The 15,546-nt window shown below is 45.9% G+C and overlaps 1 protein-coding gene across 26 annotated transcripts in view; it reads left to right on the forward strand.

The window, feature by feature from the left end:
- Positions 1–4,520: 4,520 nt before the first annotated feature.
- Ppfibp1 (PPFIA binding protein 1) overlaps positions 4,521–15,546 on the forward strand; it is a 143,831-nt gene continuing 132,805 nt past the window's right edge. For 25 of the 26 annotated variants that reach the window (XM_008763382.3, XM_063286177.1, XM_063286181.1 and 22 more), the window contains exons 1-2: positions 4,521–4,554; positions 5,242–5,906. The gene's annotated coding sequence lies outside the window, so the exon portion shown is untranslated. Of the gene's footprint in view, positions 4,555–5,241; positions 5,907–15,546 lie in introns of those variants that run through there. The other variant, NM_001395638.1, reaches the window with a different exon arrangement.

A 15,546-nucleotide genomic window follows, 5' to 3' on the forward strand; every position in this document is an offset into this window, starting at 1 on the left:
GTCTTTAGCTGTCTTCCCACCTCAGTCTCTTGAGAGGCTGAAATTACAGACGCGCACCGCTATCTAATATTTAAAGATCGCTTAATCAGCTGAGCGTATCATAAGATTATTTAAGGGAATTTGTCGAGTCTCATCATTAATCAAAAGCTTGGGAAAGGTGATCATTCTTATTTTTAACTACGAATGTGTCCTTCAGCTTTTAAATGGATGAATAGGACAGATCCATTGGTCGTACCTAGGATTTTTTTTTTTTTCTCTTTTAGATTTATCTGGTGGATAATTAAGTGGATAACCATGGGCCTCTGGGAAGCAATAAAGTAGGACTCACCCTTGGGACAGAGGATTTGAGTGTTACTGACCTGACTCTATGGGAGGAAGAGGGGTTGTTGTCACAAGTGATGTCAGTAGTGACAGCTCAGATGTGCCTCAGTTAAGACTGGGTGCTGTTGCCAAATGCCACGCTAACGATGGCAGAACAGCAGCAACGTCCTGGTGAAGGAATTCTAAAGCCAAGCCTGTTTCATTTGGCTTTGACTCATGGTTTACAGCACGTGTTTAGCCCAGTGTGTGCTGGCCCTGTGACTGAAAGCAGCTTGGGGCTCCAAAAATCCTCGGAGACAGTCTGTCCATGTTGTTACTGAGCTTCTAAAGACCTTGCCCACAGCGGGTTAGGAGGGGGAAATATTTATTCAGTGAGACTTTTGTTGTTGTTGTTGTTGTTTTTGTATGTCTACAGGGCACAGCACAGTTCTTGGGACTGGAGAGAGCTCAGTGAGGGTCTCGGTTGCTCTGGGTGCTGTAATACCCGACAGTTCAGAATCCTGCTGAGCCTTCACTCTGTTCGTTAGAATGGTACTGATGATAGTCACATCTGGGGCTCTGATGAAGAGCCCTTGCTCTTCCTGCAGAGGACCTGGGTTCGGGTCCTAGCACTTCCATGGTGACTCAGGATAGTAACTTGGGATGGTAAGTTCAGGAGTTCAGATCCCCCTTCTGGCCTCTAGGGGCACTTTGACTTCTGCAGGTGTGTGCACACATAAACCACATCTTTAAAATAACAACCTGCTCATCTCACAGATGGTTCAGGATAACTGGGATACAAGGCAGGGGCTTTTGAAAAGGAAAATGTGAAAACCAGGCTCTGGCATAGCTGGATGGAGATCCTCACTGTGGCCACTTCCTGGCTTGTGTGAGCCTCTTCCTGTGGGAAATACTGAAGAAGGGGCTTCAAATGACATTCAGGGTTCCTGTAAGGTCCTACTTTCCCCTTTCTGAGCAGATTTTTTCACTGAAGTCTCTCCTAGTCCCCACCCCCAACATAATGATAGTACCTGGCAGAGTTCTGTGAAACTCAGCATTGGAGTAACTGGGCAGAAAACAGTCACATGACCTACAGATCTAGCATGGACACAGGAATATCCCACAAGTCACAGATGACCTGGGGATAGAGGTTGGTGCTGGGTTTTGACCCTTACCATCCTGTTTTCTTCTGTAACCGTGTCCTGATTGGAGTTTCCCAGCACACACAGAGGCCAGTGGCTTCAACATTAAGTAGCAGACTTCTTTCTATTTGATTTTTATTTTATGTGGATAGGGGTTTTGCATGTATGTCTGTGTGACATACGTGTGTAGTAGCGTCAGAAGCTAGAAGAGGGTGCTGGACCTGCTTAAATTGAAGTTACAGAAGGTTGTGAGCCCCTGTATAGTTTTGGGAATGGATTCCGGTTCTCTGGAAGAGCAGCCAGCATTCTGGGTTGAGCCACTGGGTTGAGCCCTTTCTCCAGCCCCTGAGGCTATCTTGTAAAAATTCAGTGTCACAGTAAAATCCAAATGTAGAACAGATAAGAGCAGAGACTCTGGTAGAGAGGAGGAAGACAGAGGCTGAAATCGGCCCCACCGGCCCTCCCCAGCCTGGTGTGACCCCTGGTTTGAGCTGCTCCAGATTGGATCTTTTTCAGTTTTCCTTTTGAGTCTCTTGTTCCCCAGACTTCGGTGGCAGCTGTTATCATTCCAGCTGCAGAGGGAACTCAGGCAACTTCCTGTCATTCTATCCTGCCATCTCTATGGGGGTGGACGTTCCCTCCCCCTCCTGTGGCTGGCTGTGGTTTTGGAAGCTTCCAGCCACCCCCTGAGGGCACCCTGGAGCAAGGCAGAAAAGCAGGCCCTGGCCAAGGGAAGAGGAGCCTGGGAGTGGTGGAGAGAGGTTGAGGGATGAGTTTAGAAGATACAGGAGGGACTTAGGGGTTGACTGGGTGTCTGGCAGGTGGACAGGGAGGGGAGAGGAAGGGCTGCAGCTGAAAGGAACAGGGAGGGAGGGACAGGGAAAGGAGAAAGCCATGGAAGAGGTGGTTGATGTTTTTGACTAGAAATAATTTGGTAGTAGACTGCGGTGTACAGAAGTGAGAGGGCCGGTTTTCTCCAGCCCTGTGACGGTGTTACATTTGCCAAATGTAACCTGTGATGTTACGTTTGCCAAACTCTCTCTTTGTGTTTGGCAATAAGGAATACACAAAGGGATTGAGTTTTGACACCTGCTCTTCAAAAAGTTTTAAATTTAATACTGATGTATGGTACAGGCCTGTAACCCTAGCATTCTGGATGCAGTCACTGACTGCAAGTCTGAGTCCAGCCTGGGCTGCGACGTGGGTTCCAGACCAGCCTGGACTGCATAGGGAGACTGTCTCAAATAATCCGATGGCTGGGTATGGTGATGTATGCCTTTAATCCAAGTATTCTGGAGTCAGAGGTATACGGACCTATGTAGATTCCAGGCTAGCGTGTTCCAAGACATCCAGGCTACATAGTGAGATCCTGTCTCAAAACAAATAAAACCCCCACCCCCCATCACAAACTACAAAATGTTAACAGAAAGGCAGGCAGGATATACCTTGCTTTTTGTTTTGTTTTGGTTACTTTTGAGACAGGGTTTCTCTATATTGCCCTTGGTGTCCTGGAACTTGCTCTGTTGACTAAGCTAGCCTCAAACTCACTTGTCTCTCTGCTTCCCAAGTGCTGGGATCAAAGTGCACCATCACTACCACTAGCAGGAAATATCTTTAGCTAGGTATGCTCAACCACATGCTACACACCCGTAAAACACCTCTTACAAGAACCTTGATAGGCCTTGTCGGCCCCACTTAGAGTGGAAGTAGATGAAGTTTCAGGTAGGCGTTTGAGTAGTTTGTCCGGTGTTACACAGCATGTGGCAGAGATCTGTAAAGGACACATTCCCAGACCTCCCCACCCTGCCTTGTGATTTCACTGTGGTACACAGCAGGTCCTGACAGGTCAAAGCTTTAATTGGACCTTGACAGAAGAATAGGCAATCCACTTACACCTTTGGTGTAAGTGACAAAAGGTGTCACCCAAGCAGGGTCTGTGAGTTTCTGGAACAGAGGGACAGATTCCCCAGAAAAAAGAGGGAGATGGGTGGGGGCGGGGATAAAATAGAAGCCAGACTGGGGGTAGTTTTAGGAGACTAGCTGAGAATTCCAGGGCAAGACGCTGATGACAAAAACAAACACTTCAGAAGCTCATTTGGTTTGGTGTAGAGCATCATGGCTGGGGAATTAGAAGGGAAGGCTTCAGAATGGAGTCAGTCAGACAGTTACCATGGTGACAACAGAACGTCGGTGTGAGCACAGAGGGTCAAGTCTAGTTTATTTCTGTAGCTTTAGAGTGTCAGAAATTGTGTGGCATATTAATGATCCATGCTAATTTATTTTTAAAATGCGAGTGTCTTGCCCACCAGTATGTGTGCACCCCTGAGGGACAGAAGAGGGCATCAGATCCCCTGGATTTGGCTTTACAGGCAACTGGGACCTTGGTGGGGCTTTTGACTCCTTTTGTTAAAACTGGTTTACTTCCCGTGGACAGGTGGGCTGGGAAGAGTGTATGGCACACAAGGATGGATGTCGTGGGTCCACTGTGGTAGAATGGTGAATGTGTGATAAAATTAATCAAAGAACAAACAATAAAGTCTACCGAAAATTCACATGCCACACACCTTAATCCCAGCACCTGGGTTTAGAGGCAGGAGGCTCCTGAGTTCAAGGCTGGCCTCTGCTACATAGTGAGTAAGGCTGGCCTCTGCTACATAGTGAGTTCAAGGCTGGCCTCTGCTACATAGTGAGTTCAAGACTGACCTCTGCTACATAGTGAGTTCAAGGCTGGCCTCTGCTACATAGTGAGTTCAAGGCTGGCCTCTGCTACACAGTGAGTTCAAGGACAGCTTCAGTTACTTAAGAACCTGTCTCAAAAAAACTAAAATCACCCCCCCTCTCCCCAATCAACATACAAACAAACACACTGCCTCCTGCTCCTAGGGTGGGGGGACCCATAGCCAACGAAAAGCTAACAGAAACTAATCGATTAATTGTGCTTCTAGATGGTGGTGGATATAGTTTGACACCTACATCATGTTCTGTATCGGGAAAGCTGCTTTTGGACATTCAGTTCTGTCCTGGGCCTGACAGGGGAAACTGAAAGAAGGGCTCCTGAGAATCTGCCCGACTTTGCAGCCAAGAGGATTAGACAGCTGATATCCACCAGAGGGTAAATAGTAGTTAATTCTTAATTGTTAGCTCAGTCGCTGCAATTGGTTCAACAGTAATTATTACCATGTGGTTTGAACTCAGTTGTGAGGGTTCTCCCTTTTCGGTTGTGCATCAGAACAGCAACCTTATGGCACTTAAAAAGTTCAGCGCAGGGGCTAAGGAGATGTCCAAGCAGTTAAGCCCTTCTGCTCTTTTTGCACTGAGTTCAGCCCACAGCCCCTACCTCATGACTGTCAGAACTCAAGGCTTCTAGCCTCCATGAGTACACATACATACACATAATTAAACAAAATAACAAAAATAGCTAGGTGTGGTGGTGCACATCTTTGATTTCAGCAATCTTAGAGGCAGAGGCTGGCAGACAGCTGGCTGTTCACGGCTGGTCCACACAGTTTAAAGACAAGACAAACCAAAAACAAGACAAATTAAAAAAAAAATCGTTAAAAAGCAGGTTGGTGCTGAGTTTGGTAGCATGGGTCCGTAATCTCAGCTCCTAGGAAGATAACAATTTGAAAATCAGCCTTGATGTGTATCACAGGGGAGAGAGAGAGAGAGAGAGGGAGAGAGAGAGAGAGAGGAACCAAACCAAATGTACATAGTAAAATATTTCCCCCACCCTCTGGAGAGTCCATTTTATTCTCTGGGAGCTTGTTTTTATTTTTATTTTTTTTGTCTTATCACTAAGTGCAAAAGCAGCCACGTGGTTGAGCGCCGCCAGATGACCACGCGGAGCTAGGGTGGCCACGTCTGGGATCCCAGTCTACCTAGACTCTGCAAGTCCTCAGTTTCTCCCGGACTGACCCCGGCCCGCGCTGCAGGGCAGGAGACCTCCGGGGCCTTTACTTTATAACCTCGCCGCCCACGTCCGCCCAGTCCACGACACAGAGGCGGTCTTTCGGGGTGGGCGTCGCTTCCGACCCGGGAAGAGCAGCGACCAACCGCCCGGCTCTCCACAGCCCTTTATCCGCGCCCTGCGGACCGCATCCGACCGGCCGCGCTCCCCACCGACGCCCACTCCCAGCTCTGCCCGGCTCCGCCAGGAATGTGGGAGACCCGGCGGCGCCTCGGAGTGACCGCGCGCCCGGCCAATCAGCGAGCCGCAGGAGCAAGGCCCTGCCCCCTCCGCCCCCAGGGCTGGTTCCCGCCGGGGGCGGGGCGGCGGGCCGAGGAGGACCGAGGGGAGGCGGCACCTGGGCGGCGGTGATGTCAGCCGGGCGCTGTGCTCGGGCCCCGGCTCCTGTCGCCGTGTAGGGCGCGGGGGCGGCCGCGACGGGAGCGGCGATCTGGCAGCCGGGCGGGTGCCGGGAGGCGGAACTGCAACTTGTGGAGCTCGGCGGCCCTTCGCCTCAGGTAAGCCAGCCGCGGGCGGTTCCTTCTGCGACCCGCGCCCGCGTTCCCGGGGATCTCTAGGGAGTGGGGGGCAGCCTCGGGGTGACAGGAAGGGCTCGTCCGGGTCCTCGGTTCCCGCACCCGGACTCCCCACAGCACAGAACTCCAGTCAGGCAAGTGTGCCCGGACTCCCCCCACAGACTCCAATCAGGGAAGTGTGCTCCCAGCTCACACCCAGACTCCCTTCCACAGACTCCAGTCAGGGAAGCGTGTTCCCAGCTCACACCCGGGTCTCCCCTTCCTTCACACCACAGTCTTCAGTTAGGGAAGTGTGCTCCCAATTCACACCCGGACTCCCTCCTACAGACTCCAGTTAGGGAAGTGTGTTTCCAGCTCACACCCAGACTCCCTTACCCCCCCCCCCCCCATACACACCCATAGTCTCCAGCCGGGATAGTGTGAGCCCATCTCACACTCGTCCCTCCACCACACCATAGACTTTGATACCACAGAACTCCAATCAGGGAAGTGTGCTGGGACCCCACACCCCAGAATCCCCACCACACTACAGCCTCCAGTCAGGGAAGTGTGCTTCCAGCTCTCACCTGGACTCCCCACCACACCACAGGGTCCATCCAGTCAGGGAAGTGTGCTGGCACCCAAACACCCCAGAATTCTAGTACCACGGAACTCTAGTCAGGGACTTGCACACAGTCTTACACCATGGGCACCTCACCATGCCACAGACTCATCCAGGATAGTGTAAGCCCATTTCACACCCCCCCCCCCCCACCTGCCCCCACCACCCCACCACCACCACACCATAGCCTCTGATAACACAGAGCTCCAATCGGGGAACCCCAGAATTCCCACCATACCACAGATCCCAGTTAGGGAATTTTACCCCACACCCTGGACTTCCTACAATAATACCACAGACTTCATTTAGGAACTGTAGTGGGACGCTACACCCCAGATTCCCTATAATATACCTCAGATTCCAGTCAGGGAGCTGTAGTGGAACCTCAGATTCTCTATATGATGCCCGCAGAGCTCCAGTCTTGGAAAGTGCGCTCAGACCCTGAATCTCAGTTTCCCATATTGCAAGAGAATGCCCATCAGGGACATGTGCTTGAACCCAGCCTCCTACACTACTACAGAACGAGCAGGGAAGTGTATGTGCAGGTGGGAACAGGAGTGGGGAGTATTTAAAAGTGCCACAAATATTTGTGAGACATCTTCCCAGAAAGTAAAGAGAAAATAGTTTTATATTTTCTCAGTTTCCCTACATCCTATCATGTATTGTTTAAGTAAAAGAACATGAGTGTTATTCTTACATATCAGTATAAAATACTCTTTTGCAGAGTCCAGTTAGGGTGTGAGAAACTCACTTGGAATATTCGTAGCTTAGGGGGAAACTGGTTTCTTGGGGGCACAGTTCTACAACTCTGTTGGTGTTTATACACCAGAGCAGTTAGGAAGGCGGCTGACTATTTAGATCTTGCCTGGGGCTTCTTGAGAAAAGGTTAATAGTTGTGTTTTCAGGGTTCACTTTCAGAGAAAGGAGTTTAAATTTTGTTTTATTACTTTTTATTTTTGAAACAGGATTTTACTAAGTAGCTGTGTCTGGCCTGAGCCACAGCATAGGGTAGACCACTCAGGCCTCAAACTCACTGAAATCTGCCTGTCTCTGCTTCCTGAGTCCTAGGGTTAGAAGCCCGTGGCAGCATTACTGTCTGGGAAAGGAGTTTTTAACAGGGAAATGTAGGGGGAGGGAGGGAGCATGCTATACAGACTTAATAATGGGAATATGACTTTTCCAACACGTGGGACCAAAACAAACCCTTGCTTTCAGTAAGAACTGACAGCAATGTGAAGGGAACTCAAAAGGTCTGTTTGTTAACCAGAGAAAGCAATTGTCTATTGGTAGGATTCTGATTTTATTTCTTGTTTCAAACCCCCTTTCTTGCTTGGAGATTTTCTGCTCATGGGTCACTGAGTGCAGCTGGCTTTCTGGGGGAAAATTAACTTTGAGCACGCTGATTCCAACACTGGCTGTCAGTGTTTCAAGGTTTTCTCTTAGAGCATGTAGCTGAGGCTTCTGAGGGAAGCAAGTTTCCTCTTTGAGGGCAGGGGTTCCTCAGCAGTGAGGATTCCCTGGTTGCCAGGTCTGGAGGAAGTGGGAGTGGACTTTATTGTTAGTCAGAAGCCGCATCCCAGACTCCGACCTAAAGGGCATTTCCAGGAGCTGGGGAAAGAAAGTCATTACATTATGTCTAGTAAACCCAAGTCAGGAAGTGTGGGCATAGAGGATTTTAAAAATGGAATTTAAAAGACATCTCTATGGCCAGAACTGGGAAGGACATTTGTGTGTTGTTTGCTTTGTTTTCAAACAGCATTGTTCTTAGTTCCTGGACTAGCTAAGCAGCACAGGACTTATGAAGAACAACCGTTTTGGCAAGGCGGTCCTCTCTCCCCTCTTTCTTCTTTGAGATAGGATCTTACCATGTTGCCTAGGCTGGCCTTGAACTTCGTTTCTTCTTTTGTCCCCCTGGGATTACATGTTTGTGCCATCATACCCAGCAAGAATAGGATTTTTGTAAAGGGAGTATGTGCTTTATGGGAACAGAACATTTTGATTTTTGTTTCATTTTTGAGCTAAGGCATTGAAATTGCTAATGGCCCAGCAATAATATTGGACAAGATTTTGATATTTATGTTCAATGAATGTATGTAAAATATCCTGTATTTTCTAGTGCATTTTTCTTTTATTGGGAAAGAGATGTGGAATTCATGTTGGCACTAAGGTGGGTACTGTATGTTGTAGATTTGGTTGATAACAGTGTTTAGACAATGACATGGAGTTAAAGATGGAGTCTCAAAGACCAGATAGTCAAGCAAAAAGTATCGTGTGTGTGTGTGTGTGTGTGTGTGTGTGTGTGTGTGTGTGTTTGGGGATGGGGGCAAGTTTTCAGACACAGCTTTTTGAGCAATAATAAGTTACTGTACATACTTAATTTGAAATAGTGTTTCTTTTTTTTTTCGGTTCATGGTTATGCGGGCAGATGTGGTATAGTAAGACACGGCACTTTTACTCTTTTTATCTCATGTGTATGAGTCGATTGCCTGTCTGCTGTACAGTGCCCCAGGAACCTAGAAGAGGATGTCAGGATCCTTGAAAATGCAGTTACAGACAGTTATAAAACCCATGTGGGTGTTGGGAACAGAACCCAGGGTCTGTGTTAGAGCCACAAATACTCTTAACCACTGAGCCATCTCTCTGGCCCCAACATGGTGGTTTGAAAGGAGAGTTCTGTGGTCAGTGAGGTAGCTCAGTGGGTAAAGGCGCTTGCTGGTATACCTAGTCCCCAGAGCACGGAGTGACAGAGGCGAGAATGAGTCCCACAAGTTGCCTTCTAGCCTCAGCTCCCTATAGCACATGTGGGACACATACACTAAATAAATAGAAGTAAAAAGAAAAACCAGAATTGTTAAAAGATATGAAAGTTTTTAAGAAAGTGAGGCTAGGTTTTGATTCAATTCCTTTTGATGAACAACTATTACTATTGTAATAGTGACATTAAAAATAAGAGTCAGTTGGTCATACTGGACAAGAAACTTGAAATCTAGGCTACACTATGATTCCAAATTAGCCATGCCTAATCTGAAAGTGGCCTTAGACTGTTGTTGAGAACACGGTCACCGAGGGAGGGAACATCATGCAGTTCATGGGGTCTTTATCTCACTCTTTGTACCCGCAGGAGGTAAATCACAACAGGCTCATTTTCTTCTGTCGCTGACCAGCTGACTTCTACAATCTTTTATATCCATGGACTACTTATATTTTGTAGTAAATTATGCTGACAGTTTGTTTCATTAAAAGCGACTTTTTGAGGTTTTCATCTCCAATTTTTAAGGTACCTATTTTTTAAACAGCTGAATTAGAAGGGAATTCTGATTAACTGAAGGAAAATTAACTGAAGGAAAATCTTATTTAGCATTCTGTCTTTTCAAAGATGTTACATATTTCTGTCCTGGTTGGGATTACTTTTACAAAACAGTGAGTGATGGATTTAGTTAATGTCTTTATATCCATTCATACTTGGGTCTATGTCTTGATTTTATTTTATTTTTTTGGTTTGGTGTCTGTTGTATATGTATGAGTGTATGAGTGCACGCGTGTGCTTGTGTGTGCTAGTGTGTGCTTGTGTGTGTGCTAGTGTGTGCTTGTGTGAGCTTGTGTGTGTGTGCTTGTGTGTGTGTTTGTGTGTATGCTTGTGTGCATGTGTGTGTTTGTGTGCATGTGTGTGTGTTTGTGTGTGTGCTTGTGTGCATGTGTGTGTGCTTGTGTGTGTGTGTGTGCTTGTGTGCATGTGTGTGTGCTTGTGTGTGTACATGTGTGTGTGCTAATGTATGCTTGTGTGAGCTTGTGTGTGTGTGCTTGTGTGCATGTGTGTGTGCTTGTGTGTGTGTGCTTGTGTGTGTGTGTGCATTTGAGTGTATGCACAGGCAGCCAGGGGCAGATGTGAGGTGTCTTCTTCAGTTTGGCTGGACTCACTATTGGAAAGCTGCAGAGATTTTCTGCTTGTTCAGCTCCTGGTGTTACAGGTGTGTGCTGCTGTGGGTGATGAGGCCCAGATTCAGGGCCTCAACCTTTTGTGGTAAGCGCTTTACTGATGGAACTATCTCCTGAGTCTTAAGTGTTGAGTCTGCATTTTAAAAATGTCAAAAGGGGAAAATATGAATAGGCGATATCATGTAATTACTTTATTTTCAGAGATTTTTCTAGAAAGTCTTTTTAGTTCTGAAGTTGGGGGAAGTCACACTTCAGCAGCCATTGTAAGCCCTTTCAGAAAGTCCTAATCCTGATTAAAAGGAAGGTTTCCATCCCCTTCCCAAATAAAAAACAAATTAATTAACTAGTTAATCAATTTCTGAGATAGGGTTTCTCTGTGCAGCCCTGACTGTCCTGGCTTTGCCCACCAGGCTGGCCTCAAATTTAAGAGATCCACCTGCCTCTGCCCGCCATGTGCTGAGATTAATGGCATTGGCTACCACCGCCCAGCTCAATTTATTCACTTCTGTTAATGTGGACAGATGTTTTGTCTGTATGCATGTCTGTGCAACCACATGTCTAGTGTCCTTGACGGGCAGTCAGAAGAAAACCCTGGCTCACCTAGGACTGGAGTTACAGACGTTTGTGAGCACGAAATCAAGCTGTGCTGTCTGTCTCTCAAGCCCCACAACTCACATTTTGAAAAACCATTGTCAAACAGATGAGTTTAAATACGAGATTCAGAGTTATTACAGTTAAAGCTCCCCTGGGTGATGTTTAGAAATGAAGCAAACCAAGTGTCTCCTGGCCAGCATTTTGGTACAGCTAAAAGTTCATAAAATTACAATTAAATCAAGTATCAAATGCCCCAAACTTCTGTGAGCTCATACGGTTCCTCATATGTTGTGTTACTTACTCCTCAGACTTACTGCAGGGCATGTCAGAACCCATTGCCAATTAAACCCCTGCGGCTTTTGTCATATATATCACAGAGATTAATGCTTTATTAAATAAAGCTCATGGCAAAACCAAAACAAACCAAAACAAAACCTAAAATGATTTAACCCAGCCTGCAGAACTCAAAGACTTCTATTTTTTTTCCTTTTCATGTAGTAATTATGTTGTTGCCAGGATGCAAAATGGTGAGGATTCTTTTTCTGTTTTATTTTCCACTTTGAAGGAACTGAAACACTAAAAAAGTTGGATTTTAGATTAAAATTGGCCTCTCTGAAGCGATTTCAGTTTACGTGCTTGTTAAGCAGTTTTGCGGTGAGGAGGGAGGGTCTGAGTTCAATGTGGAACTTTCTGTGCATTGAACAGTTTCTATTTCTGAAATGTGGGCAAGGTGGGTTTGTCCTCACAGTTTGTGCCTGTGCTGGGCTCATGTGTCTCACTGGAACCTGCTATGACTCACATTTTGACCAGCCCACACACGTGTCTTTGTTTTTTTTGGCAAGTTTAAGGAGTTGAGAATAGACAGACTATTTAGTGCTTTCTGTACAGCACTACACCTGAAAATGCCCATGAATGTGGGAATTGTATAAACGTAAATTGCTTAGAGTACCAGTCATTATGGCAAAGACTCATAGCTTAGGTATGGAGCACGTAGGGGGAAGATCAGACGCTATCATGTTTGGGGGTTGTTGTAAATTTTATGGACAGCCCATTAGCCTGAGTGTGAATGGGTATTTATACCTGGTCTCTAACTAATCTGATTAAAGCACACATCTTTAGGAAAGCAGGTGTGCTGTTCGTACTGTATGTGTTTTTGATAACAAGGCAAACCTGATTAGATGAAAGTAAAATTAAAGATGGTGCTTTCAGAGGAAAGGGCTCATAAGACCTCACTGGTAGCTGGGGAGCTGTTGCCTGCCATGGACTGGAGAGTTAGTTTTCCTTGGGATGTGGCCTCTGGTGTGTTGCTCCAGTGATTGGCTATAGGCAGTACTAACCGGGCAGAGATACATATATATGATACATATACAGTATATACATATATATATATGTATATATATATACTGTATATGATATGATATACCCATATATATATATATGACATGATAACAAGAGAGGGGAATGTGTGTGCATGGGGCTGTGCCCCAGGGAATAGGGAAGGGGGAGTAGGGTGGTGGTGGATATAACCAAAATATAGTGTATACACGTATGAAATTGTCAAAGCATAAAATAAAAGTGTTTTAAAAAAGATGCTGTTTTCAGTGGTAAATTGTTATGCACAGAGAAGTGACTGAGTCCTTCAGGCAAACAGGACACAAGGCAGCTATTGGAAAGGTCATTACATGTGTTTGTACATTTACTTGTTTCAGCTGTATAACATTGCATAAACTGCTCCAGAGCTGTATGGGTTGTTTTTTGTTTTTTGTTTTGTTTTGTTTTGTTTTGTTTTGTTTTTGTAGGGAAATTTTATTGAATTTACTTTATCTAGAAGAACATGAAAACTTGAGGAACTTGGTGACCTGTTTTTGTCGCTGTTTTTGATCATGTAAGAATTCAGCAGCATAGGTAGAGTTGAACAAATAACGTCCCTACGGCCATTATCGTTTTCTAAGATGCTGTCTCTTAGACCAGTACACAGTAGAAGACCTAATTTTGTTTGAAGTGGAATTTGAACATGGTCTACTTTTCTCTTATGAATGACGGAAGTGCCGGCGGGTGGGTTGTCCTCTACGTTGGCTGTGGGCAGAGGGGTGGGGGAGGGAAGGAGAAAAGGGAAATGATGACTCAGGAAACCATCTGGTTGATCCAGTGAGCCTGCTGGGACCAGACCTGTGAAGTTACTTGGGTAACTGTTTCCTTGGAGTCAGGTGCTTGGATGTTTCTGTCAGCCTTTCACGTTCTCCCACCCCCACCTTCACCAGACTGTAACCGCACAACTGAGAAGCCTTCTAAACATGGAATTCAGTTCTTGATCATTTTCTCTGCTTGGGGACTTTGGTTCTCTAGGGTGACATGCGCCTTCTCATCGCCATGTTGAGGTTAGTGACTTGAAGTTGCTTGTGGACTTAACTAAGTTTAAATGAAAACAAAACAAAACAACAAACAAACAAAAAAAAAGACGACTTTTCTTTTAAATTAAAAAACGTTATTCTGTGTGAGGAAAAAAAATGTGTGACATCAGAGCCCCATAGGGACTCAACTAGAAGTTTTGTCTTGTTTGTAGCAGGCTGATACTGGCAAGTTGTTACTCTGTCAGTGGTAGTCTTTCCATCTGTAAAGTGGTGTAAATATTCATGTTTAAATCATTGGAAATAATGGATCGAAATAAAAAATGGCACTGGAGGTAGGAAGCTGGAGGGCAGAGAATGGCAGGGTTCTGGAAAGTTATTGGAGGCTGAGAAGTTATGATGTTCTGGACTTGCTAGACTAGTTCTCATCTGCCCAACTCTGGACTGCCACTGGCATATTTGGTTTATAAATTTCCAAGAAAAGATGTTAGCTGTTATGGAAGAAAGGAGCATGCTGTGGGGACCCTGAAGGAAGGATTAGCTCTCCAGGTAGATTCTCAGTTAGCCTGGGTGGAGAGGTTGGGTGACGGGCCAGCATCACAACTAAAAACTCTTCTCTGTCTACTTACTGCTCCCTTAGCTCTCACCCCAGTTCTTCCTCCCTGAGCCAGAGCACCTAGAAGTCTGCGCCCCAGCTCTGAGAGAGTAAGGGATGCGCCGATGAAAATTTTATTAGCAAAGCATGGGAGTGAAGGGTGTGGGCTCTGGAGCCAGATGATTGTAGAGTCAGACCCCTTGTCCTTAACTAGCTGTGTGATTTTGATTAGTTAAATTGCTTGTGATCTGGGAGCAGTTGGGTGGTTATAAGGATTAAGTATGATGATGTCTGTGAGGCACTAATAGCTTTATCCTTGGCAAACAGCCTGCCTTGGATCGGTGACAGACATTGTTGTTACTTCATTGAATATCGGACAAGCTGATCCCATTTGGGTTTCTTCTTTTTGTTTAAGGCGTGGAGGAGGGTGATTATAAAGAAAGGTTTGGAAATAGTATGCTGGGTATCCCTAGGTGACTAGGTGGGAACAGGGCTAGAGAGAGTGGATGTCTCTTAACCAAGAAGAGCACACAAAGAAAAATGGGAAACATGATGGTTAAGTCTAATCATTTGGAATTCAAGATCATACTGTGGTTCATACATAGTAATCAGCCTTCGAGTTCTCATCATATAAATTAATAGAATAATAAGCATTTCCACTAGGTCTTTAGGTGAGCAGTACCATCAGCGAGAGTAGCTAATGCCTACCTAGCTCTTTCTGCACCATAAACACTTATAAGCATCTTACATGTTTTAACTTAATCCCCACATTTGCGCTAGAAGAAACTACTGCTATCACGTGTTCTTTAACACAAGGGCTCAAAGGCCCTTGAGGGTTCAGCAACTCTTGTCAAGGTCATGCAGATTGTGTGAGCCGGGCTTGGGTGGGGATAGGGACCAGGCTATAAATCAGGCTGACTATTAGTCACTAATGCACGGTAGGTAGAGTTCCAGGGTGCATTCCTGCCTCTGGCTTGGCTTTGTAAGTGGTACATTAAAGACTTTTAAGCATTGCTAGGTGGCGGCTGGAGAGATGGCTCAGTGGTTAGGAGGGCCTGTTCTCAAACCACAAGGACTGGAGTTTGTATCCTGGCACCTATGTAACAGGACTGGCAACTCTGCATGCACCTATAACCTCGGCTCTGAGTGGGGCTGATGCAGAAGGATTGCTGTGACTTTCTGGACTCCAGTCTAGCCAAGAAATATGAGCCCCAGCTTCAGGGAGAGACCCCTACCTCAAAGGAAAAAAAGTGGCAAGTGGAAGAGGGCATATTCAGTGTCTTCTTCTGCTCTGCGTGTGTCCACACCGAATAAACACATGGTGCACACACTTATATAGACAGAGATACAAACAAATAAGTACGTCTTTTAAAGAAGGATCGTGTGTTGATACTATCCACATGATGATTTTAAGCAAAAATTAGAAATTGAAGTTTGCAGTTTGGGCAAGTTCCTAGGTTGATAGCCATCTCCATAGAGCCGTTATAGAAGAGCTGGAGTAGACGTACTTGAAAGAAGAGGACCTAAAGGGAAGCAAGTACCCAACCT

The sequence above is a fragment of the Rattus norvegicus genome, chromosome 4 (genome assembly GCF_036323735.1).
Source record: "Rattus norvegicus strain BN/NHsdMcwi chromosome 4, GRCr8, whole genome shotgun sequence".
Lineage (NCBI taxonomy): Eukaryota > Metazoa > Chordata > Mammalia > Rodentia > Muridae > Rattus > Rattus norvegicus.